The sequence below is a fragment of the Scylla paramamosain genome, chromosome 24, assembly GCF_035594125.1.
Source record: "Scylla paramamosain isolate STU-SP2022 chromosome 24, ASM3559412v1, whole genome shotgun sequence".
NCBI classification, from domain to species: Eukaryota; Metazoa; Arthropoda; class Malacostraca; order Decapoda; family Portunidae; genus Scylla; species Scylla paramamosain.
Window position 1 is genome coordinate 3300001 of NC_087174.1, and position 25000 is coordinate 3325000.

The window sequence follows — 25000 nt, forward strand, 5'->3', positions numbered from 1 at the left end:
ACTCACTTTAAAGAACAAAAAGGGAGGAATGTAAAAAAAAAAAGAAATGAGAAAACGAAAGGAAGGAGACAGGGGGAAATAAAAGAGGAGATAAAAGTAAAGAAAGAGAAGAGAATAAAGAAGAAGAGAAGGAAGGGAAAATAAAGAAATGTGAAGAGAGAGAGGGAGAGAGGAGAGAGAAAGATAAGGTTAAGAAGATATAGAAGGAGAGAGAAGGGAAAGACAAGGGAAGAGGAAAAATATGAAGAGGAAGAGAGGAACAGGAGAAGGAGGAGGAGGAGGAATATCAACAGGAAGAGGAAAGAGGAAGATGAAGAGAATGTTAAGAAGAGATAGTGACAAAGCAAAGAAAAGTGGAAAGGAAGAAAAGCTGATGATTGTATTAGGAAAGAGAAGAGAAGGAGAGACAAAGAGAAATTGAGAGGAGAGAAGGGATAAGTAAGAAAGAAGAGGAAAAGGGAGAACACATAATAAAAAAGGAGAAGAAAAATAACATAAATACAAGACAGAGAGGAGGGAAAAATAAAGAAAGAAAATACGGAGAGAAATGGAGATAAAAGGAAGGAGAAAAAAAACAGTAGAGAATTTGGAAGAACAGAAAGAAAATAGAAAAAAAATAAACTTGAAAATAAAGACGAAATATAGAACAAGGAAATCTAGGAAGGAAGAACAGAAAGAGGGAGAGGGAGAGAGAGAGAGAGGTAAGGAAATTAAAGGAATGGCAACTCGAAAATAATTTAAAAGAATGAAAAAAGTAAACACAAACCAAAAACGAAACATGGAAAAAGACAGAAAATTAAAAAAAGAGGAAGAGGAAGAGGAAAATAAAGAGGAAGTGGGAAGAGGGAATTCAAATACTAAATTATAAAAAAGAGATAGAAAAAATAAGAAAACGAAGACTAAAGAAAGAGAAAGGAAAGAGGAAAGTAGAAAAGAGGAAAAAGAGGAAGAAAAATAAGAAAAAAGTAGCTAGAGGAATGAAATAGACATAAAAGAACAAGGATAATAGGTAGAAAAAGAGAGAGGAGACAAAGAGAAAACGGAATAGCAAATTAGTATGAAGAAAACGGGAAGAGGAAGAGGAAAATGAGTAAAAGGAGAGATTGGATTTAATTAGTCATATAAAAAAAGGAAGAGATAAGAAAAATAACTAAAGCAAAAACAAGACAGGGAAGAAAGGAAGAAGGAGAAAAAAAGAGAAAGAAGAAACAGAAAAATGAAGAGAGAAAATTGACTTAAACATAAAAGAATAATAAAAAAACAACAATACAGAAGAAAACGAAACGGGAAAACAGGAAGACGAAGACGAGAAAGAGGAAGAGAGAAGTAAACAGTGAGGAAATGAAGGAAAAATAATAAAAAAAAACAAGAAAAAACGATATCGAAGGAAAAGGAGCAGGAAAATAGGAAGACGGAGACGAGAAAGAGGAGGAAGCAGAGGAAGAGGAAGAGGTGGTGAGAGAATGAAGGCTAAGAGGAAGGAGGAGTGTGAAGGCTACATTGATATCAAGACCCAACTTGGGATGTGGCGAGGAAGGCTCCTTTGTTGCTCGTGAAGTTGTGGCGGAGAGATGTATGTGTATATTGTATGCGTGCTGCCAGAGAGAGAGAGAGAGAGAGAGAGAGAGAGAGAGAGAGAGAGAGAGAGAGAGAGAGAGAGAGAGAGATGAAAAGACAGACAGATATTTAGAAAGGCACATACAGATGAAGAGAAAGAGAAACGAATAAAAATATAGACATACATACTAACAGACAAATATACAGAAAAAAGAAAAAAACAGGTAAAAATATATATTAAGACTGAGACAAATTGACAGATAGACAAATAGATAGACAAACATAATTAGGGGGAAGAGAAAGAGGATGTGACGAACACTAATAAAAATAGAAAGAGAGGAATAGAGAGATGGAGAGTGACAAAGGAAGGAATAGAGACAAAGAAAGAAAATAAAAAGAAAGGAGTTAGAAAAGAATGACACGAGAAATGCAGGGAAAGAGAGAAACAGTGGGACAGACAGACACAGAGAGACAGACAGATAAATAGAAATAAACGAATGAACAGACGAACAGGCAGACAGACGCACAGACAAATGATGTAACATACAAACAAACAAACAAACAGACACATAAACAAGAACACACAAAAAGAAACACCAGCAGAAAAAAAAAACGAGTTTGTAAGAAAGAAAAAAATAATAATAGTAATAATAATGATAATAAAAATAATAATAATAATAATAATAATAATAATAATAATAATAATAATAATAATGATAATAAGCCTCGCATCATTTTCTTAAAATTGATGACCAGTTCCTAAGTTTTGAATATTAATTATGTTATGATCCTTAACCCTTTAAATTTTCACTCTTTAATATAACCCTTTATGGCCCTTGCTAATTTGTCCCTTTAATATAACCCTAAATATTAACCATTGATTTAACCCTTTCAAAATAACCCTTTCTGACCCTTGATAATTTAACCCTTTCATATAATTATAAATCTTTACCATTAATAATCTGGCCATTTAACATAACCATAGATTTTTAACCCTTGATTTGACCCCTTTCAGTATAACCCTAACCCGTGACCCTTAATTTGCGACCCTTAGCTAATTATGACATTTAATTAAGATGCTCTATTGTAACCCCTTTAATTTTGAACTTTAACTCTGACCCTTGGCAATTATTGTAACCCTTGACTTTTTCTTTAATCACACCCCTTCATAATACGACTTTTATTTACTGTATGACCAAAGAGTGATCTGGTTTTCAATGGTGGTTTTTATATTCTTCCTTAAAAAAATAAATAAAAAATAAAAGGTATGTAGATTAGAAGTGGAAACACACACACACTCACACACACACACACACACACACACACACACACACACACACACACACACACACAGACAGACAGAAAGCGCTCTAATTAATTATAGCCAATAAGGAAAGGCGGAAGAGGAGATAGAGGAGAAGAAGAAGAAGGAAGAGGAGGAGGAGGAGAAGTAAGAGGGCGAGATAGAGAAAGAGCAAATACAAGAAGAAAGAAAGAGAGGAGGAAGGAAGGAGAGGAAAGGAGGAGCAAGGGGAGATAACGAAATGAAAGAGAATATTTACTGAATTAGGGAAACACAAGAAAGGAAAAAATGGGGCAGTATGTCCGAGAGTAAATAGAGAGAGAGAGAGAGAGAGAGAGAGAGAGAGAGAGAGAGAGAGAGAGAGAGAGAGAGAGAGAGAAAAGGGGAGAGTAATGAGTAAAGAGAAAATAATTGAAAGAATTACTCCTCTGCTTTCCCTTCCGTAAATTTCTCTCTCATTTCTCACTTTTTCTTTACTACCCTACCTACATCAGTGTCTCTCTCTCTCTCTCTCTCTCTCTCTCTCTCTCTCTCTCTCTCTCTCTCTCTCTCTCTCTCTCTCTCTCTCTCTCTCTCTCTCTCTCTCTCTCAGACGCACAAAACAAGCGAGACAGGGAGTCATAAAGGTGTCAAATACTCCTCCTCCTCCTCCTCCTCCTCCTCCCCCTCCTCCTCCTCCTCCTCCTCCTCCTCCTCCACTATTTTTTTTACTATCTTTTATTAGTACTGTCTCTCCTAGCAACTATTCCCCTCTTTCCACCACCACCACCACCACCACCACCACCACCATCACCACCAGTCCAACAAAACACCTGAATTCTTCTCTTTATTTTTTTCCCTCTTCTTTTCCTTCCCTTCATTCCCTTCCTTCCTTACTCTCTGTCTTTCTTTCTCTCTGTCTTCCTTTCTCTCCTTTCCCTGCTCCTTTCTACTCTTCCGTCTCTCTCTCTCTCTCTCTCTCTCTCTCTCTCTCTCTCTCTCTCTCTCTCTCTCTCTCTCTCTCTCTCTCTCTCTCTCTCTCTAAATGTGTGGTTGTTAGCTAGTTGTGTGAACGAGTGAATGAGCGAGACTTGTGTGAGGCATGAATACGTGTATGAGTGAACGAGCTAGGCTTCAGTCATAAGTGTTAAGTGGAAGTGCGCGGCCTGGCGCCGAGAGATCACCTACCTCCAGCCTTCTGTTCACACCTTCTGTGAATAAACACCTGCACTGTTACCTGCGTTTCCTGTGCCCCTGCTGGTCAAGAGTCGAACATGGCGCAGTGAGTAGGATCAGGACAAGGCTGCAGTGGGTACGGCGCAGAATGGAGAAGCAGTTGGAGGCGCTGGCTGCCCTGCTAGCGCGACAGTCGGAGCAGAGTCAGGCTCTGCTAGCGCGACAGTCGGAGCAGAGTCAGGCTCGCGAGGAGCGTTTAACCCAGCTGCTGGAGAGAGTGGGGACACAAGCTCCCAGTCGCACCACGGCGAGCAATGAAGGCGAAACCACAGCCCGCAGCACGTCTACCCAGGGCGCGAGGTTCCCGACGTCCGCCACCATCATTCCTCACTTAACGGCGTCAGCATCTTTACGTGAGTTCGACACGTGGCGCCATAAGTTTGAAGGATACGTAACCCTCGCCAGGATAGACTGTCTCTCCCTGGCTGAGCAGAGGGCGGCACTCGCTGCTGTCCTAGACGACGAGTGGACCCGTACACTTCGCTACGGGATAAGCTTACCGAGAGACGCGGAGTTAAGAACCATCCTCGATGCAATGTGTGAGTACCTGCGAAGCCAGCGCAACATCATCATGGATAGAAGAGACTTCTACTCCCGCGTGCAAGAAACGCAAGAAGGTTTTGACGACTTTTTATGTGCTGTAAAGGAAATCGCCAATTTCTGTGACTTTTGCGACCAGTGCATAAACCATCAGCTGCGTGACAGAATTGTCGTTGGGACACGAGACGAAGTGGCTCTGAAACGCATGCTGGAAAACAAGAAACTCACCCTTGAAAACGCCATAGATATTTGCAGAGCATCAGAGAGCGCCAACCAGTGTAGTGCAGTACTAAGGGGCGGTTCTCACTCTTCGAGCCATGGTGTGAACGCTGTCTCGAACTACAGGAAGGGCAGTTTCGGGGGCTCAAGCCCCACGGGCTGTTATCGTTGTGGCAAAGATTGTCGCAGTGACAAAAGGGGATGCCAGGCAATAGATAAAGTGTGTCGTAACTGCGGGAAAAGAGGGCATTTTGCGAGTGTATGTCAGCAGACAGTGAGGAAACGACGAGGAGCTTCGAGGAGTTCCTCAACTGTCTCTCCTCATCGCGGTGCAGGCCCGAGGCGGGGAGCCAGTGCCAGTGTATACCAGCTCTTATCAGGCGTATACACAAAGACGGTGACGGCACGACCTGCGCCCCAGGTGCTCATTACCGCCACACATCCCGCTGGAAGAGACAAGATTACGTGGACTCCTGACTCTGGGGCCGAAACGACCGTTATTGGCCTCGACACGGCAACACTCCTTGGAATCCCGCCCTCCAGCTTGGCGCCCGCTGATGGTGATGGACTTTATGCTGCCGGTAATCACCCCCTCACCTGTGTAGGAACTTTCTCGTCGCACTTGCAACTGGGCGACAGGGAAGCTGAGACTGTTGTGAGCGTGGTGAAGGAGGTGAAGGGGGCGCTGCTTAGCTGGTACGATTCCATCGCTCTCGGAATCCTCCCCGAAGATTTTCCGGCTCAAATCCGTCCGCTACGCAGGGAAGAACAGCACACCGGCAACAGCTCCATCAAGTACCCGACCGCCTCGCAGCCACCTCTATCTACGCCCACAGAAGTGATCAGCTGGCCTCATTCCTACGACCCAATGCCACAGCAGCGTGCGGGGCACGCTGCTGCTGTGATCAAGGCCTTTCCCAGCGTCTTCGAAGCAAAGGAAGGTTTACGTGCAATGGCTGGTGGATCCATGGCCATCGAGTTGACAGACGACGCTCGACCCTTCGCCGTAACAGCATCTCGTACAATCCCTTACAATTGGCGTGAAGAAATTAAGAGCCAGTTGGAAGAGCTGCTTAACAAGGGAATCATCGAGAGTGTGGACTACCCTACGGCATGGTGCCACCCCATCGTGCCTGTCCCAAAAAGACATCTGGTGTAAGGCTGTGTGTTGACCTGACACGACTCAACCGTTACGTGAAGAGGCCCGTGTATCCAGTGCGCTCACCTCATGACGCCATCGCCTCGATCGGGACCGGAGCAGTTTGGTTCACCACTCTTGATGCCAAGATGGGGTATTTTCAAGTCCCCATTAGAGAAGAAGACCAGGATTTAACCTGCTTCATAACACCTTGGGGTCGGTACAAGTTTCGGCGAGCGGTTATGGGTCTCGTCTCGTCTGGAGACGAGTATAACCGTCGAGGAGACCAAGCTCTCGGCGACATACCTAACACCATCAAGATCGTGGACGACATCCTGGCCTATGACTCCACCTACAGTGCGCACTTAGCCCATGTCATTCAGATTGTGCGGCGGTGTGACCAGCACGGCATCACTCTCAACCCACAGAAGTTTACATTCGCGGAAAGAGTGGTAGATTACTGTGGTTACTCTGTTTCTGGACAAGGCTACACGACAGACTCAAAGAAAGTTAAGGCAATCTCTGACTTCCCACGACCACAGCACATCACCGACTTACGATCATTCATGGGTCTTACAAACCAGCTTGGAAGCTTTTCTCCTGCTGTGGCTGCAGCTGCACAACCCCTCAGAGATCTCTTACGCCCGAAGAACAGTTGGTGCTGGTCTCCTAACCATGAAGAGGCGTTTGAGAAGGTGAAACAGTGTCTCGTCAGCCCACCTGTCTTGGCATACTTCGACCCATCATTACCAACGATGCTACAGACTGACGCCTCAAGGATGCACGGATTTGGATTCGTTCTCCTGCAGAAGCACAGTGACCAGTGGAAGATGGTGCAATGCGGGTCAAGATTTGTTACAGACACAGAGAGCCGCTATGCAGTAATAGAGTTGGAAATGGCTGCAATCGTCTGGGCAGTCAGGAAATGTGGCACCTACCTGAAAGGACTCCCTCACTTCGATCTAGTGCTCGACCACCGCCCGCTGATACCTCTCCTCAATAGCAAGTTGTTGGGAGAAATAGAGAACCTGCGGCTGCAGCGCATGAGGGAGAAGCTTGCTCAGTATTCTTTCACAGCAAGCTGGCAAAAGGGATCGACACACTGTGTGCCCGACGCCCTCTCACGTGCTCCAGTACAGGACCCAGTGGAGGAAGAGGATGCTGCTACTTCTGGTGACCTCGACCCTCTCCACTCAGCGGTCATTTCAGCGTTATCTGCCACCAATGAGGACGGCGTCCGCTTAGCACCACTCCAGGATCAGACTGTGGAAATGGTACGTGCCGCAGCAGCAAGAGACGGGGAGTACTGCTTGCTCAAGAACGTCATCATCGAGGGCTTCCTGATCATTGCCACGACCTCGATCACCGCTTGCGTACGTACTGGCCGGTGCGCAGTCTGCTGGCCGTAGACGACGACCTGGTGGTTTACGGGCCGAGGCTTCTATTCCTCACAGCCTCCGCCGAGAAACACTAGAGCGACTCCATGACAGTCATCAGGGGATGGAGCGCACCAAGCGACGGGCCCGACAAACGGTGTACTGGCCTGGTATGGACAGAGACGTTGAGAACGTCGTTTCTGGATGCTCACTATGCCGTCCACTCCTACCAAGCCAAGCCAACGAACCTCTCTGGCAGGACACGGATACACCCAGCAGGGTGTTTGAGTCAGTTTCTGCAGACTACTTCCACGCAGCAGGCCGTACATACCTCGTGTATGTAGATCGCTTGTCTGGGTGGCCTCACGTGTCTGCATGCTCACGTCCAGCATCGGCTGATCAGCTCGTTCGTGTCCTTCGGGGTGTGTTCGCCGACACGGGCGTGCCTGTTCTCCTGAGGACTGACGGTGGACCGCAGTTCACTTCTTCATCGGTACGGCGCTTCCTGGCTCGATGGGGGGTGGAGCATCGTGTATCTTCACCTCATTATCCACGCTCCAATGGTCACGCCGAGGCAGCGGTCAAGTCCGTGAAGAAGCTGATCCTCACGACCACACAGCAGGGACACCTGGACGAGGATGCGTTCGCTCGCGGGTTGCTGGAACTGCGCAACACTCCGAGGGCGGAAGGGCGATCACCAGCACAAGTCCTCTTCGGTCATCCTATGAGGTCCTGTGTCCCGGCTCATCATCGCTCATACGCTCAGCAGTGGCAGCGCGCTGCTGATGAGTGCGACGCCAAGGCAGAGCGACTGAGGAAGAAAGCGTAAACTTCTGCCACGACGCGTCCGCCCGTACTCTTCCTCTCCTGCACCTCGGTGGCCACGTCGACGTTCAAGATCACACGACAGGCCTCTGGGATCGCCTGGGTGTCATCGTGGCTGTTGGGCGAAGGAGAGACTACCTCATCAAGATGGGCAGCGGTCGCGTGATGTGGCGTAATAGAAGACACCTACGCCCACACAGACCTCTTGCTCCCCTTCCTGTCGAGCAGCACACCGCTCATGGCGGTGCAGCGCTTCAGCATCAGGGTCACGAGGAACACCACCATCCCGGCAGCCCGGAGCATCAGGGTAACGGGGTACACCGTGGCCGAGAGCAACCAGAGCGTCGAAGCAGCCGACAGCGTAGGGAGCCGAGACGACTGCAGGTGCGGTGGCACCGTAGCACCTACGATTAGTCGTACGTGTTCATTGTACGCTGTGTTTGTTTTGTGTATATGTACCGTGTTTTCTGTACTTCAATCATTGTAACTTTGTTTCATGTGTTACGGTAGCCATAACAAAGATAAGGAATCTTCCTTATGTCTCGGGGGAGGTGTGTGGTTGTTAGCTAGTTGTGTGAACGAGTGAATGAGCGAGACTTGTGTGAGGCATGAATACGTGTATGAGTGAACGAGCTAGGCTTCAGTCATAAGTGTTAAGTGGAAGTGCGCGGCCTGGCGCCGAGAGATCACCTACCTCCAGCCTCTCTGTTCACACCTTCTGTGAATAAACACCTGCACTGTTACCTGCGTTTCCTGTGCCCCTGCTGGTCAAGAGTCGAACACTAAATATACCAGCAGTTAGTGAATATCTGGTGAATAAAAGCAACACAAATAAGTTTTTAGTTAGATAGTGTTAATTTTGCAATAGAGAAGCGTGAAGGAGTTAAAGAGGAGAGAGAGAGAGAGAGAGAGAGAGAGAGAGAGAGAGAGAGAGAGAGAGAGAGAGAGAGAGAGAGAGAGTACTACTAAAACGTCTCTCTCTCTCTCTCTCTCTCTCTCTCTCTCTCTCTCTCTCTCTCTCTCTCTCTCTCTCTCTCTCTCTCTCTCTCTCTCTCTTCATTTTGCGGCATTCACATTGATTTGCTCGAGTGAGAAATGAGAGAGAGAGAGAGAGAGAGAGAGAGAGAGAGAGAGAGAGAGAGAGAGAGAGAGAGAGAGAGAGAGAGAGAGAGAGAGAGAATTGTTTTTGATGTGCCTAAACTGCTATGATAATAATAATGATTACATTGAAGATAATGTTACAAGAGAGAGAGAGAGAGAGAGAGAGAGAGAGAGAGAGAGAGAGAGAGAGAGAGAGAGTGAATAAAAAAAGACAAGCCCTAGATAAATTTACAATGAACGCAATGAATAAACTGACAAACACATCATCCTAACCCCCCACTCCCCTCCCTCTTCACCCCGCGCCCCCCAAATCGGTCAGCTGCCCCCTCCCCCCTTCCAAAAAAAAGAGAGAGGGAGAGGTGAGAGGAGAGAGAGGGAGAGGGGGAGAAGTGAGAGCATCAAGCGTGTGATTCATCTCAATAAAAATCTCAATTAACTCCGGATCACAAAAACAAATAACTGATGGTGAGAGAGAGAGAGAGAGAGAGAGAGAGAGAGAGAGAGAGAGAGAGAGAGAGAGAGAGAGAGAGAGAGAGACAGAGAGAGTAAACAAGTAAGAGTGATGATAAAAGGGAATGTGAGAAGGAAAATATGAGAGAAACACACACACACACATACACACACACACACACACACACACACACACACACACACACACACACACACACACACACACACACACACAACCGAACACAAGAAATAGACAAAAACAAACTTAACTTAACAAATAAATGAATGACAGAATGATTTATTGACGAGTACCTGCAGTGTAGCGGAGGAGGACAGACACACAGACACACAGACACACAGACGGCGTGAGTGGATCCACCTACCCACCGCCGCCGCTGGATGGATGGATGCGTGACTGCGGCGATGAATAAGCCTGTCGCCCCACGATGAATAGCCCAGCGGGTCGTCGCGAAAGAGATAGATGAATAAGCAGTGAATGAGTGGCGGCCATGAACGATGATGGAGGGACGGCGGGAGAGAGAGAGAGAGAGAGAGAGAGAGAGAGAGAGAGAGAGAGAGAGAGAGAGAGAGAGAGAGAGAGAGAGAGAGAGAGACATGCAGATCACGCAGGGCTGTGGTGCAAACTGCGTGATCGGCCTTTAAATTGAGAGAGAGAGAGAGAGAGAGAGAGAGAGAGAGAGAGAGAGAGAGAGAGAGAGAGAGAGAGAGAGATAGGAACAGGTAGAAAGGATGAGCCTCAGGTGAGAAGGATCATGAGGCTGTCGAAGTAGATAGATGAGAGAGAGAGAGAGAGAGAGAGAGAGAGAGAGAGAGAGAGAGAGAGAGAGAGAGAGAGAGAGAGAGAGAGAGAGAGAGAAATTTATCGTTACCTCTCCGCCTAGATAATTGAATCGATAGATGGATGGACAGGTAGATACTGCAGGGATGGATATTTTTAATCATTATATATCTATTTATTTGCACACCCCTCGTGCGAATGGCTATTTGAGAGAGAGAGAGAGAGAGAGAGAGAGAGAGAGAGAGAGAGAGAGAGAGAGAGAGAGAGATTTACGTGAAAACAACATCAACAAGAACAACAACAACAGCAACAACACCAAAAGAAAATCTGAAATATATCCATTACATACCTTTAAAAACTCTTATTTCTCCTCCTCCTCCTCCTCCTCCTCCTCCTCCTCCTCCTCCTCCTCCTCCTCCTCCTCCTCCAAAACTACACATCCCTTCCGTCCTGAAACTTTTCCTAATTTATCATTTTTTTCTCCTTTTCCAGTTGTTTCTTTCAGTCCTCCTCTTCCTCTTCTTTCTCCTCCTCCTCCTCCTCCTCCTCCTCCTCCTCCTCCTCCTCCCAAAATACGGCTCGCGAGGGACGTGTCCATTATTGGTGCTAATCCAAAAACGAAACAGAAAACGGATTGTTTGAACAGTCAAGTATTTTATTCTATTTTTTCTTATTATTTCTATGGCTCTCCTTTTTTCCGTTGACTGAGAGAGAGAGAGAGAGAGAGAGAGAGAGAGAGAGAGAGAGAGAGAGAGAGAGAGAGAGAGAGAGAGAGAGAGAGAGGTTTATGTCTTTCGTAATGTTTTTTTTTATTTTCGTTCTTTTCTTTTTCCTTCTTTCTCTCTCTCTACCACTTCCTTTATTTCTTTGTTGTTGTTGTTGCTGTTGTTATTGTTGTTGTTGTTGTTGTTGTTGTTGTTGTTGTTTTCTTCGTATTTCTTCGTTCTTTTTTTTCCTTTTCTTCTTTTCTTCTTCTTCGTCTTCTTCTTTTCCTTTCCTTCTCGTGCTTTTCCTCCTCCTCCAAAAGAATGAAAGAAAGAAAGCAAAAAAAACATGGAAGTGAAACAATGAACTAAAGAAAGAGAGGCGAACACACACACACACACACACACACACACACACACACACCGTTATCACTCTCGCACGGTAAAATCAGAAAATTAATAATGAAAAATTTGAAAACGCGACTCAGGAAATTCATTTACCTTTAAATATGCAAACCATATGCGAATCTCTTCCAATTTCCATTCAAAACTGCGATAAATAATGTCGATATGACGCGTGAAGGGTGAGAGAGGGAGAGGGAGAGGTGAGAGTGGGGTTGAGTGAGGGGAAGAGGAGGGGAAGAATACAAAAACAGTTGGTATATATATATAAAGGGGTGAAGAGGGAAAGGTGCAAAGGGAGGGAAAGGTGAGGGGGGGGTGAAGGGAGGAGGGGATAAGGGCAGGTAAGGTGAAGGAGGTGGAGAGTGGTGAGGGAGGTAAGGGTGATGCGGGAAGGAGGGGCGGGAGGTGCTCAGGTGGCTGCGTGTGCGTATGTATGTATGTGTGTGTGTGTGTGTGTGTGTGTGTGTGTGTGTGTGTGTGTGTGTGTGTTTGTTGTTTTTCTCTATTATATTTTTACCCAAAGTATATATTTCGTCAATCTCCCCTTCATCTCTCTCTCTCTCTCTCTCTCTCTCTCTCTCTCTCTCTCTCTCTCTCTCTCTCTCTCTCTCTCTTTAAAAATCACCACAGCGGGGCGGGATGACCAAGAAATAAAGCCCGAGACACATTTCTTTCAACCAAACATTTTACTTTCCTTAATTTTTGCTTCACCCTCACGTCACAGAAGCTGGGAGGTAAGAGGGAAGAAGAGAGAGAGGGAGAGGGAGAGTGAATGTCGCTGGAGTGAAGCAGAGAAGAGTCAGGATAAACGTGGACAAGGGAAGGGAGAAAGGAGAGGAAGTATCGGTGGTAGTGGCAGTGGTAGTGGTGGTGGTGGTCAGCTGTTCCGCGCCATCTGTTGGCTGAATGCGGCAGCTGTTCCTCGCATCATGCCTCATTGCCCGCCAGTGAGGCTTCTCATTATAATGTTGTTGAGCGAGGCCACACCGCTTCGCCTCGCTGTTTCGAAGCATTTGAAGCAGCGGGGAAAGAATACAAGAGGAGGTGGAGCAGGAGGAGGTACAGGAGAGGTGAAGAGAGGAAGGGAGAGGGAAGGACAGCAGGCGAGGGATGTGAGGCGGGAGAGCTTGCTTATATTTGTGTTGTGTTGGCTGCACGGAGGAATGCGAGGAGGCGGAGGGAAGACGAAGGAGAGGAAACAAGAAGGAAACACGCAGGGAAGGAGGAGGTGAGGAAAGAAATACTGAAATTGTGAGAAAATTAGAGTAGGAGGAATATTGGTGGAGAAAATAAGAAGAAAATATGAAAATGACAGAGAGAGAGGAGAGAGAGAGAGAGAGAGAGAGAGAGAGAGAGGAGAGAGAGAGAGAGAGAGAGAGAGAGAGTACAGATGGACAGTGACAAAGATGCTAATTCTAGAGAAGATAAATTATGGAAGGTGGGAAGCGTCTGGCTTTCTTGAAGGGGAACAGAATTTGAGAAACCTGAGGGTAGACGGGAACAGGAGGAGAAGAAATACAAAAGAACACAAAGGAAGAACAAATAGTAGCGGAGGTTCTTGCCGGATGGTTTGTGGGAGCTGTTCTATGTAGCTTACAATGAGAAAAGTGGGATAGCATAGACGAAGGAAGAAGGAAGAAGGAAAGAAGGAATGAGGAGGAGGAAAGGAAGGAGACGAGACCGAAGATAAAAGGAAGTGCAAAGACAAAAAGGAAGGAAAATAGGAATTAAGAAATTGAAACGAGAGAGAGAGAGAGAGAGAGAGAGAGAGAGAGAGAGAGAGAGAGAGAGAGAGAGAGAGAGGAAAACAAAAAAACTAACAACAAATTTTTTTTTTCATGTAAAGAGAGATGCACAAAATAAACATATAAAAAAACAAAATAGCCACATAAATGATAGATAGTCAATACCAGTGGCAAGATAAGAGATAATAAGAGTGACAACAGTAAGAGTACCTGGTAACTATTCCTCCTCTATTAATTTGTGACTCACGGATACGGAATGCCGGTAATTAGCAAAGACTCCCATTATTCCATTATTTGCCACTGTGGAATATTTTGCCAGCCACGAATTCGGTTGTGTTGTTTAACCAGCCACGTTTATTTCATCGTATTTAATATTTTTTTCATCGCTCCCTGTATTTTTTTCCCCCTTTAGCGTTGTAAAAAGTAAAGGTGAGCTGCGTTCTGTGGCGTGTGTGTGCGCGTGTGTGTGTGTGTGTGAATGCTACTGTGGTGGATGTGGTGGTTTTGTGGGTAATAAATACTGCTGTGAGGGATAAGTGGCTTGATTGGTGCTGATTTGTGATGCTGCAGTGACTGTCTAACTCGTGATGTCTTGTTAACCCTTTCATCACCAAGGTGTCAGTTTGATTTCTCTTCGGGTTTAATATTTACATGCATTCATTACTCTATTTCACTTATTTTGATTTATTTATTCCTTAATTTTTGGAGTTGTTTTGTGCTCTGGTGTAGTGTTGTGTTGTGAATGTGTTGCGTTATGGTGTGTTGTTGTTGTGGTGTTGTCGTGAGGGTGAAAGTCCATCTATGTGATTTCTCGTGAGGGAACGCCTACACTCACTTCCTTCAGCCTTCACACACCTTCCTACACACACTTGCTTCCCCTCTCCCTCTCCCTCTCCCTTCCCTTAGTCTCTCTCTTGCCTCTCCCCTTGTTTTCCTCTATCAGTCTATCCTCTATATTCTCTCTCTCTCTCTCTCTCTCTCTCTCTCTCTCTCTCTCTCTCTCTCTCTCTCTCTCTCTCTCTCTCTCTCTCTCTCTTTTACCACTCATGTTTTATTATGTCTGTCACACGCACTAAAAAAAAGCTATAAACTATTTAAAACTACTACTACTACTACTACTACTACTACTACTACTACTACTACTACTACTACTACTACTACCACCACCACCACCACTTACAACAAGGTACATCGAATACACTAACCTACCTACCTAACTAAATAACTGCAATGCTTACACTACACTACAGTCTACGTATCCATCACACACACACACACTCACAGAGACACACACACACACACACCATGTATCTCCTTGCAATGCCTTTACTGCTGTGTCGGGCACTGTATTACCCCGTGTCAGCAGCGAAGCATGAGACGTGTCGCTTCTCCTCATATTTATTGCCGGCGTCTATTAGCAAGCAATAAAAATGAATGAGGGTGATTATATGAAAGTGATGCAGTCAATTATTCAATGAGGTGCGTGAAAGGCGGTGGTGCAGGGGAGGGAGAGTGGGAGGGGGAGGACAGTAGTAAGTGGTGATGAATGGGTGAGGGAGAAGAGGGGAAGAGAGAGATACACAAACACTGACGATATATATAGATAGGAAATAGAACATACATACAGACAGATAGACACAGAAATAGATGTATACAGAGACACAAATACAGGTAAACAGAAGCAGAGAGATAGACAGAGAGACAAACAAATCTAGACAGAATCAAAACAAAATCACATAGACAAACAGACAGACAGACAGACAGTAAGACAAGAGAAACAAGACAAGAGAAAGAGAAACGGGTAAAAAAAACGCAAAGAGACGGACTTCGACAATTAAATAGCCAAATAATTAAAAAGGAAGACAATTAGACAGACAGACGGACAGCTAGACAGACAGATAAGCAAACAGGAACACAAACAAAGGCCAACACTCTATCCTGACCTAAATAAACACGTGGTAATCTTCATTCATAAATCGCAAGAGTCTTTGTTATCATTTAATCATCCACCAGTGACCGCCGCCTCTCCACCCATTAGGATTACCGATAAATACTGCAAATAATTAATGTCCACCGTGTTTGTAGCGTCACGTAAGCTATGTGGCAGTTCGGGAGACCTGTTAATATGTGCCACTGGTAAAAAAACAAAGATTATTTCCTTCTCGTTAGGATTGTAATTATGAAAAGATGATATGCATTATTTTAGATCTCTATCTTTCCTGCCTTAATTTCTTCCTTTCCTCTTTCCTTCTCTTCTTCCTTTCCTTCCTCCTACCTTTCCTCTATTCCCTTCTTCCTTCTATTCCTCCTTTCCCATTTACCTTTTTTTTTCCCTTCCTCCGGCCTTCTCCTTCCTCCTTTCCCTCCCCTCCCTCCCTTTCTCATCTCGTCCCTTCCCTTCTTCCTCCCTTCTCTTTTCCCTTCCTCCATTCCTTCCTCCTTCCTTTCCTCCTCTTTTTCCTTCCTTCCTTCCTTCCTTCCTTCCTCCCTCCTCTTCCTTCCTTACTTTCTTTCCTCCTTTTCTCCCTCCTCTCCCTCCCTTCCTCCTCTCCTCCCCTTCTTACTTTCCTTCTTCTCTCCCTTCCTTCCTTATCTCCTCCCTATTTCCTTTCTTACCTCCCCTCCTCCTTTTCCACCTCCCTTTCCTTCTTCCTCTCCTTCCTTCCCTGCCTCCTACTTTCCTCAGTTTCCTTCCTGCGGGTATCGTGAGAAAAAAAAGAATGAGAATAAGGGAAGTAAAGCTTGGTGGATGAGAATTTCACCTTTATCAGACTGTTTGTCGTCATAAAGGTGAGGAAAATTAAACACTGGCTTGTAAAGGTGTGTTGTGGGGAGGTAGGCGTGTCATTGCCACCAGCTTAGCATCTTAAGGTATTAGACACCAAGACCTGTGTGAGGTGAAAGGACATTAGGTGAAGAATCATGTTAGATAGTGTAGCCTTACAATAAAGTTAGTTTTTTTATCCTCTTGCTTGTTGTTCGTGCTGCTTCGTGTTGTGTTTCTTTGCAGTTTGCGTTAAATGGAACTAAGTGAGGGAAACAAGTGTCTGCGAAGGAAAGGGAACGTAGAAACTCCCTTTTTAGGTTAGTAATTTCAAAAGGGCGTCTTGATTTTGTGTACTCGTAAGTTTTGTGAACTGCGTCATGTTTTGCCTTAAATGGAACTTGAATGGGAAAAATAAGTGTATGGGAAGGGGAAAATATGAAAAGAAATTCCTTGTAATGTTTGTAATTTCAAAAAGCGTCTTGATATTGTACACATTTTTTAATTACGTCACATTTTGCATTAAGCGGAAATAAAATGAAAAAAAAAAGTGTATAGGAAGGGGAAAATAAAAAAAGAAATTCCTTGTAATGTTTATAATTTCAAAAAGCGTCTTGATGTTATATATATATATTTTTTTATTTACGTCACATTTTGCATTACACGGAACTAGAATGGAATAAGAAGTGTATAGCAAGAAGAAATAAAAAAAAAAATTGTAATATTTCAAAGAGTGCCTTGGTATTACACATTTCTTGGAGCGCCTTCAGGTTTTTTGTCAAATAAAGCCTTTCTAGAAGAGAGAGAGAGAGAGAGAGAGAGAGAGAGAGAGAGAGAGAGAGAGAGAGAGAGAGAGAGAGAGAGAGAGAATGCCATACAGTGAGAGGAGCAGTACTTTCTCATAAGGTTAATCACATGAAATCCTGACGATGCTTACGTGTCTCAGTGTCAGCCTCTGCGTCAGTGAGAGAGGACATTGCTGCGTCGCTCCCTCTAGATCCCACCCCTTATAATTCTCGAGTAGATAAGAAAGAAAATAAGCAGATAAAGAAAACGAGAGACGTCACCGGGTAAATATTTTCTGTCCGTCGCTGTGTATTCATGAGGCGACTCTCGGGGCTGGTTACTGATGCACGAGGCAATTCTTGGGGCTTATACAGGCAGGCATGATTAATTTGATGCCTGGAGGACTTGAGAACTGCCGCGCGTACACTGTTGATCTCTGCGCACACACACACACACACACACACACACACACACACACACACACAAAGGAAAAGATAGAGAAAAGGTATAGAACAGTTTATGAAATGAAGAATTAAAGTACACAGGAGAGATTATGAAGTTAACACACACACACACACACACACACACACACACGTATATGGATATATTTTTGGGTTTATTATTTTCAGTTTAGTTCTTTTTTTTTCTCTCTCCCTTTCTCTTTCTCTCTCTCTCTCTCTCTCTCTCTCTCTCTAAGCGGCAAAAAAAGTAGAGTTACACAAATAAAGGCAAATCCAAACTCGTATGTGTTTTGTTGCTTCACTGGCAATTTTTTTTTTTTTTTTTTTGTATATTTTGACGTTTGTTTCACTTTTTTCTTTGTAGAGAGGGAACGAGTGTAAAGTCTCAGCGAATATGTATGTGTGTGTGTGTGCGTGTGTGTGTGTGTGATCTCCTCAGTATTTTATTTCTCTCTACTGTTTCTTGTTTTCTTCGTTTTCTCTTTCTCTTTCTCTTTTCTATCTCCTTCCGTCTCGCCCTTGGATTAAAACAGAGGAATAGTCTCACATTTTGTTGGTATTTTTCCTTCTTTTATTCTCCTCCTCCTCCTCCTCAACACTCACATAGTCAAAGCTAACATTTCTCCTGGTCTAACTTTCCATTCTTCTTCCTCCTTTTTTTTTTTTCATCGACTCATAAGCTATCTTCCTCCTCCTCCTCCTCCTCCTCCTCCTCCTCCTCCTCCTCCTCCTACTTTCCTCATCTCTCTCTTCCCTTCTCTTTATCAAGTTTCCTTCCCATACACACACACACACACACACACACACACACACACACACACACACACACACACACACACACACACACAACCCCCAAATACCCCTTCAACACACACATAACTCCTTTCTCCTCCCTTCCCTTGCCTTTCCCACCCTTCCCCCTCCTCTTCCTCCTCCTCCTCCTCCTCCTCCTCCTCTCCCCTTCTTCCCATCAGGCCTCATTTACACCCCACGCCCCACAACTCACCCACAGCATATGACAACAACACCCTGGGAGGCGCTTTATATATTCTCCCCGCTCCCCTCTCCCTTCTCCCTATTTCCCCTCTCCTCCCCTTCCTTTCTCTCAGCTTGCCAAGTGTCGTTATAATTTCTTTTTTTTTTATCTTTTTATTTTCTATCTTATTGTATTGTTGCATTTGTCTTCTGTTTGATTTGTTGTTGTTGTTGTTGTAAGGATTTTTTTGTGGTTATTATTATTTGTTTCATTGCCTGCTGGTTTGTTTGTTTTTTTTTTGTTTTTTTTCTTGTGTTTTTTTTCATTAATTTTCTTCCTCGTCTGTGTGTTTTCATGATTATGGTTTTACTTCCTCTCCGTTTTCTTATTCCTTCGTTTTCTCTCGCACTGTTCTCGTCTTATTGTCTTTCTCCTGCATTTAACTCTTCTGCCATTAACTCCTCCTCCTCCTCCTCCTCTATCTCTCCCAATTTCTTTTGCTCATTGTACACTGTCTCGACTCATGATAAAGGAGGAAGGGAGAGAAGGGAGAGAAGGGAGAAAAGGAGAGGGAGGTTTTCAGTGGAGGATGAAGAAGAAAGGGTTGGAGGAAGGGGAGGAGGTGAGGGAGAGAAGATGTACCTCCACACCTGCGTCGGGAATGAAGATGTGGAGAAGAGAGAACGAGGGAGAGAGAAAAGCTAAGATGAGATGAGAAATAGATAGGAGAGAGGGAAGAGGTATGTGAGGATTCGCCTTTCAATTTTGTGTTTCTATTTAAATTCCTTGGTTTTCTCTACTGATATGTTATTTCATTTTCTATGTATAGTAGATCTGCAGCACACTTCGGTATGCATATCTATTCATTCGTATGTTACTTTGGCCAAGAATATGATTTTTTATTCGTTTTTTTCGTTTTTTTGTGTTCATTCCTAGTACTGCTGTGTGTGTGTTGTGTGTGTGTGTGTGTGTGTGTGTGTGTGTGTGTGTGTGAGTGTGTGTGGTCTTATTCGTGTACACGTGAAAATCGAACTATTACTAAAATCACGTTCATTCGTTTCAGTCGTGGGAACAAAAAAATAATTTATTCAAACAATTAAGTCCGGTGTTCTTTTTTTTTTTTTTTACCTTGTCGGGGAAAAAAGTAAAAGAAAAGTGTAAAAAAAGGAATTATATATATGAAAAAAAAAGGTGCGTGTATAAATATGCAGATAAATAAATAAAGCATTTAAACGCGCCAAAAAGTTTCGCTCACGGGCCGTTTGTATCGTAACTATTCGTGTATTTTTCACATAAATCTCAAAATATTGTCCAACGTTCCAGAAATGATCAATGTTTGTTTTACTGCATTCCGTATCTTATCGTTCTGTCAGCTTTTTTTTTTTTTCTCTCTCTCTCTCTCTTTTTATTATTACTGTTCTTTCAATTTCTTTCGTCGTCGTTTTCTTTCCTTGCTGTGATTGGACATAAATAATAGATAATCGCGTGTTTTCTTTTTCTTTACTTATCGCTCGAAAATGAATTGGGTCGTTTGTTCGTTTCAAAATTTATTGTTCAATCAGGGATTTTATTTCTTCTTCGTCACGTGTGCTTTACTTTTTTTTTTCTCTCTTTTTTTTCCCTTCTTTTTTTTATTATTTATTTTTAGCTATTTATAGTACTGTGGTCTGTCTGTGTGTGTGTGTGTGTGTGTGTGTGTGTGTGTGTGGTGGCAACATACTAGCACACACACACACAGACACACACACACACACACACACACACACACACACACACAGACACACACTTTTACATGTCTTTTTCTATGAACGCATTCCTCCTCCTCCTCCTCCTCCTCCTCCTCCTCCTCCTCCTCCTCCTCCTCCTCCTCCTCCTCCTCCTCTTACAGTTTCTCTCACGCCAGCAAAATACATCCACTGCACCAACAATACATTAACCTTAGCGGGCATATTCAATTGACTCACGCACAATATACTGTTATACTCCGACCGCGCTGGGCTGTGGTGGTGGTAGTGGTGGTAGTGGTGGTGGTGGTAGTGGTAGTGGTGATGGTGGTAGTGGTAGTGGTGTTGCTACAGAGGCCGAGAGGATAACCTAACCATAATATACGTATTGGAATGTTCATACATACTTGCACACACACACACACACACACACACACACACACACACACACACACACACACACACACACACACACATATACAAACATTCCCCGAAGGCTATTGTGATATCACTTAAACAAAATATCGACTTACGTGTGTGTGTGTGTGTGTGTGTGTGTGTGTGTGTGTGTGTGTGTGTGTGTGTGTTATGATTGTCTACTTTATTTTCTCTGTCTGTCTGTCTGTATATTGTTGTGTGTGTCTATTCCTGCTTATTTGTATGCATGTATGTTTTATGTATGTGTGTACGTACGTATAGAGTCTTGGTGGTTTGTTTGTTTGTTTGTATGATGCGTGTGGACACAGTATACAGTACATAGGTAACCTGCACTGCATAGCTACAATTATAGAACAAAGAAATGTTACCAGGAACACGATCATTCCGGGAAATATGATAAGCACACACACACACACACACACACACACACACACACACACACACACACCACGCATCTATGTGATTATCTCTTGTGGAATTGATTCGTGAGAGAGAGAGAGAGAGAGAGAGAGAGAGAGAGAGAGAGAGAGAGAGAGAGAGAGAGAGAGAGAGAGAGAGAGAGAGAGAGAGAGAGAGAGAGAGAGAGAGAGAATTTCCTCATTAACATTATGATGATTCCAAATCACAGACATATTTTCCTATTTTCCTTTGTTCTAAAAAGAGCGAGCTTCATATGTTTATTTCTCTCCTTATATTTCATTCCCCTGACGTGTGTGTGTGTGTGTGTGTGTGTGTGTGTGTGTGTGTGTGTACGTGCTCAGTGTGTACGCAACTCATCTTAATATTAGCAAGTCCAACAGTTGCCAGAACACGCTGCATATTTTAGCGAAGTCTCTGTTTTCCTGTTTGAGAAGAGAGAGAGAGAGAGAGAGAGAGAGAGAGAGAGAGAGAGAGAGAGAGAGAGAGAGAGAGGCAGACAGACAGACAGACAGACAGACAGACACAGACAGACAGACAATAATTAAAAAGCTTGATATGTTATGAAAAATGAACTTGTATGCAATAAGAATCAGGTTAACATCTGGCTGCTGTGGTGACGTAATGAAGTTAATGCATTCAGAATTCCAAGGCTCACTCTTAGGGCCCGTGGTGTCTCCCTCACTTCCATAACACGAGGTATACAAAACTGTTTCCTTATAGTACAGTTTATTCATAATAGCATTGACACAAGCAATAAGAACAAAATGAATACTACTACTACTATTACTACTACAACTACCACTTCTACTACTACTACTGCTACTACTGATATACCGCGCGCCGTAGCTTCAATGTGTGTGTTTCAGAGCGTGTGTGATAGTGTGTACGTTGCAAAGTTTAATAAGTGTGTGCTGTGACGTGTGGCAAGCGACTACTACTACTACTACTACTATTACTACTACTACTACTACCACCATTACATCAATATTAATACTCACATCAGCTGTGTGTGTGTGTGTGAGTGTGACAATACTTAAAAGGCATCAACTACTTAGATAAATATAAAAGTAGAGAAAATAAACATTACTTAAGCTTAGAAAGATCCTCGAGGGCTGATCTGACTGATGATGCTGATGATGTTAGTGGTGGTGGTGGTGGTGGTGGTGGTGGTGGTGGTACTGCCGCTTCTGTCACCGTTACTATGTTATTGTTGGGTGACCGTAGTGTAAGGGGAGAGAGAGAGAGAGAGAAGGGAGATAGTGGTGATGGAAGAGATAGTGAAAGATTATGATGGTGAGGAATGTATAGTGCAGTGTTGTGATGGTTAAGTGATGGTGAAGATGAGTATGACAACAATCCGTACACTCTCTCTCTCCCTCTCTCTCTCTCTCTCTCTCTCTCTCTCTCTCTGTGTTATGTAAAAAAAATATGCCCTCATCAAGGTAATGGACATCTTATTAAAAACTAACTCGAGTGTACATTTTAACTGGCATTATATTTAACCTTTTACCTTAACCCATATGTGTATTGATTGTCTTGATGTTTCGTGTTGTGTGTGTGTGTGTGTGTGTGTGTGTGTGTGTGTGTGTGTGTGTGTGTGTGTGTGTGTGTCGAAGTGTGGTGTACGTATATATAGTTTCCGTGTGTTTTAGAGCGTAAGTTTGACTGTTCAAGTTACTAAGTTTATTAAGCGACTGTGTTACAACAACAACAACAACAACAACAATCACTACTACTACTACTACTACTACTACTACTACTACTACTACTATTACGTACTACAAATGGATAACAGACACGTGTTCTTTACTTGACAGCAGGAAATGCTTAATGAATTAGAGAACAGAATAACAGGTAAAAATCCGACATATGAAAGAAAAAAAGAGAAAATAGCTTAGGTAAAACTATGAAAATGTGAAATGAGAGAGAGAGAGAGAGAGAGAGAGAGAGAGAGAGAGAGAGAGAGAGAGAGAGAGAGAGAGAGAGAGTCAGGCACGTGGGGTTTAAGCAGAAATATCAGGTTAAGTATTATTAGAAATATTTATAGTACTAGGTATGAGTTATAGTGCCTGAAGGGATGAGAAATAAGACAATAATATATGACCTCTGACTTTTTATTGGTGTGTGTGTGTGTGTGTGTGTGTGTGTGTGTGTGTGTACATATGAAAGTTAATGATGGCCGGAGTGACATCGCTTTGTCTGGCTACGCACGTCGCGCAAACACGCACACACACTCACACACACACACACACACACACACACACACACACACACACACACACCGGTGATTTATTATAAGCAAATGTGTATGAAGTTCATTTAGCGTATCTGTGCCACTCTCTCTCTCTCTCTCTCTCTCTCTCTCTCTCTCTCTCTCTCTCTCTCTCTCTCTCTCTCTCGTCTCATCACCAGAAATTAACAGTAACCACCACTAGCAAAAATAAATACGAAGTTAAAAACGAAATATTATCTTCAGCACAACCAAATTAATTTTCCCACGTTTTTACGAACAACCAAGTAAATTTACGAGATGAAATGGAGGAAGAGGAGGAGGAAAAGGAGGAGGAGGAAGGAGAGAGATAATTCTTGTAGTAAGTTTCCCCGAGGAGAGACTGTGAGACTGCCAGAAATGTGCTTACTTTCCCCTATGTATTTACAGACTGCTCCTCCGCCTCAGGGCAACTAATATACATACGGGGATTCAAGACTTCTCAAAACGTTGTTATTTATACATGACAAAGAGAAGCTAAGGTTATTTATCCCTCTTTGTGATACTCTCAAAGGAAAATGGACCTTAGAGACAAGGGGAATAATAGGGAGAGGGAAAACTAAAATAAATGGAATGGGTTTGGTTTTCTACGTGTGTTGCGTGTGAATGTGTGATAGCTGGGAGTTTGAAGAGCATTGGGCGCCTTGCCACAATGCTCCTCCTCCGTTTCGTTGAGTTTTATTCGTGTTGTGATTGAATAACTGAATGTAAAATGTGTTTTAGTGTAGGTTATATTATTTATTTTTTTTTTTTTCTTTTTTTTTTTGGTGTAATCGTCTTTGTTCTTCTGCTGCGTTGTTGTTCTCGTTCTCGATGTTGTGCTTTTTTGTTGTTGTTCTTGTTATTTTTTCTTTCTTAATCTTTGTCGTCGTTGTTGTTGTTGTTGTTGTTGTTGTTGTAGTTGTTGTTTGTGTTGCTTCTTCTTCTTCTTCATCTTCTTCTTTTTCTTCTTTTTCTTCTTGTTCTTCTTTTTCTTCTTGTTCTTCTTGTTCTTATTCTTGTTCTTCTTGTTCTTCTTGTTCTTGTTCTTCTTCTTCATCTCTTCCTGCTCCTCCTCCTCCTCCTCCTCCTCCTCTTGCCAATCACCACTACCACCACCACCACCACCACCACCACCACCACCGCCACCACCTTTAGCAATCCGTCACGTGTTGGAGTTAACAGGCACCTGTGCTACATAACCTTAATCTTGCAAGAACACCTGAGACTGTTTCTGTACGTGTGGCGCGTGTTTCTCTGTAAATGTTCCTTCCTATTCCTCTCTTTCTCTCTCCCTCATGACGAGTTGAAGGTGATGAAGTCAAAGAGAGAGAGAGAGAGAGAAAGAAAGAGAGAGAGAGAGAGAGAGAGAGAGAGAGAGAGAGAGAGAGAGAGAGAGAGAGAGAGAGAGATTTAACAGCCTTTTCTGTGTCTCCTATTTTGTCTTCTTTTTCTTTCTGTTCCTTTCCTTTCCTTCTACCTCTCCTTTTCCTCGTCTTTTCTTTCTATTTTTCTACTTCTTTTGCATCCCTTTTCTTTTTTTTTTTGCCTCTTTTCTGTCTCTTTTTTTTTTGTTTCTTTCTGTTTCTCTTTCTTTCCCCTGTTTCTGTGTTTCTCTTCGTTTTCTATTTTCTTTATCATATTTCCCATTTCTCTCTCTCTCTCTCTCTCTCTCTCTCTCTCTCTCTCTCTCTCTCTCTCTCTCTCTCTCTCTCTCTCTCTCTCTCTCTCTCTCTCAAAATAGCAGCCTTGTCTCCTTGAATAATGCCTTCGTTCTGCCACTCTTGGGGGGAGGGGGAGCAAAGG

The 25000-nt window shown here is 43.6% G+C and overlaps 1 protein-coding gene across 2 annotated transcripts in view; it reads left to right on the forward strand.

Moving 5' to 3' along the window:
- Positions 1–25000, forward strand: part of LOC135112581 (protein amalgam-like) — a 162885-nt gene that overhangs the window by 87931 nt on the left and 49954 nt on the right. Inside the window, exon 1 of one of the 2 annotated variants that reach the window (XM_064027055.1) lies at positions 12698–12860. The exons of the other annotated variant lie outside the window; for it this stretch is intronic. The gene's annotated coding sequence lies outside the window, so the exon portion shown is untranslated. Of the gene's footprint in view, positions 1–12697; positions 12861–25000 lie in introns of those variants that run through there. 2 annotated transcript variants of the gene reach the window in all.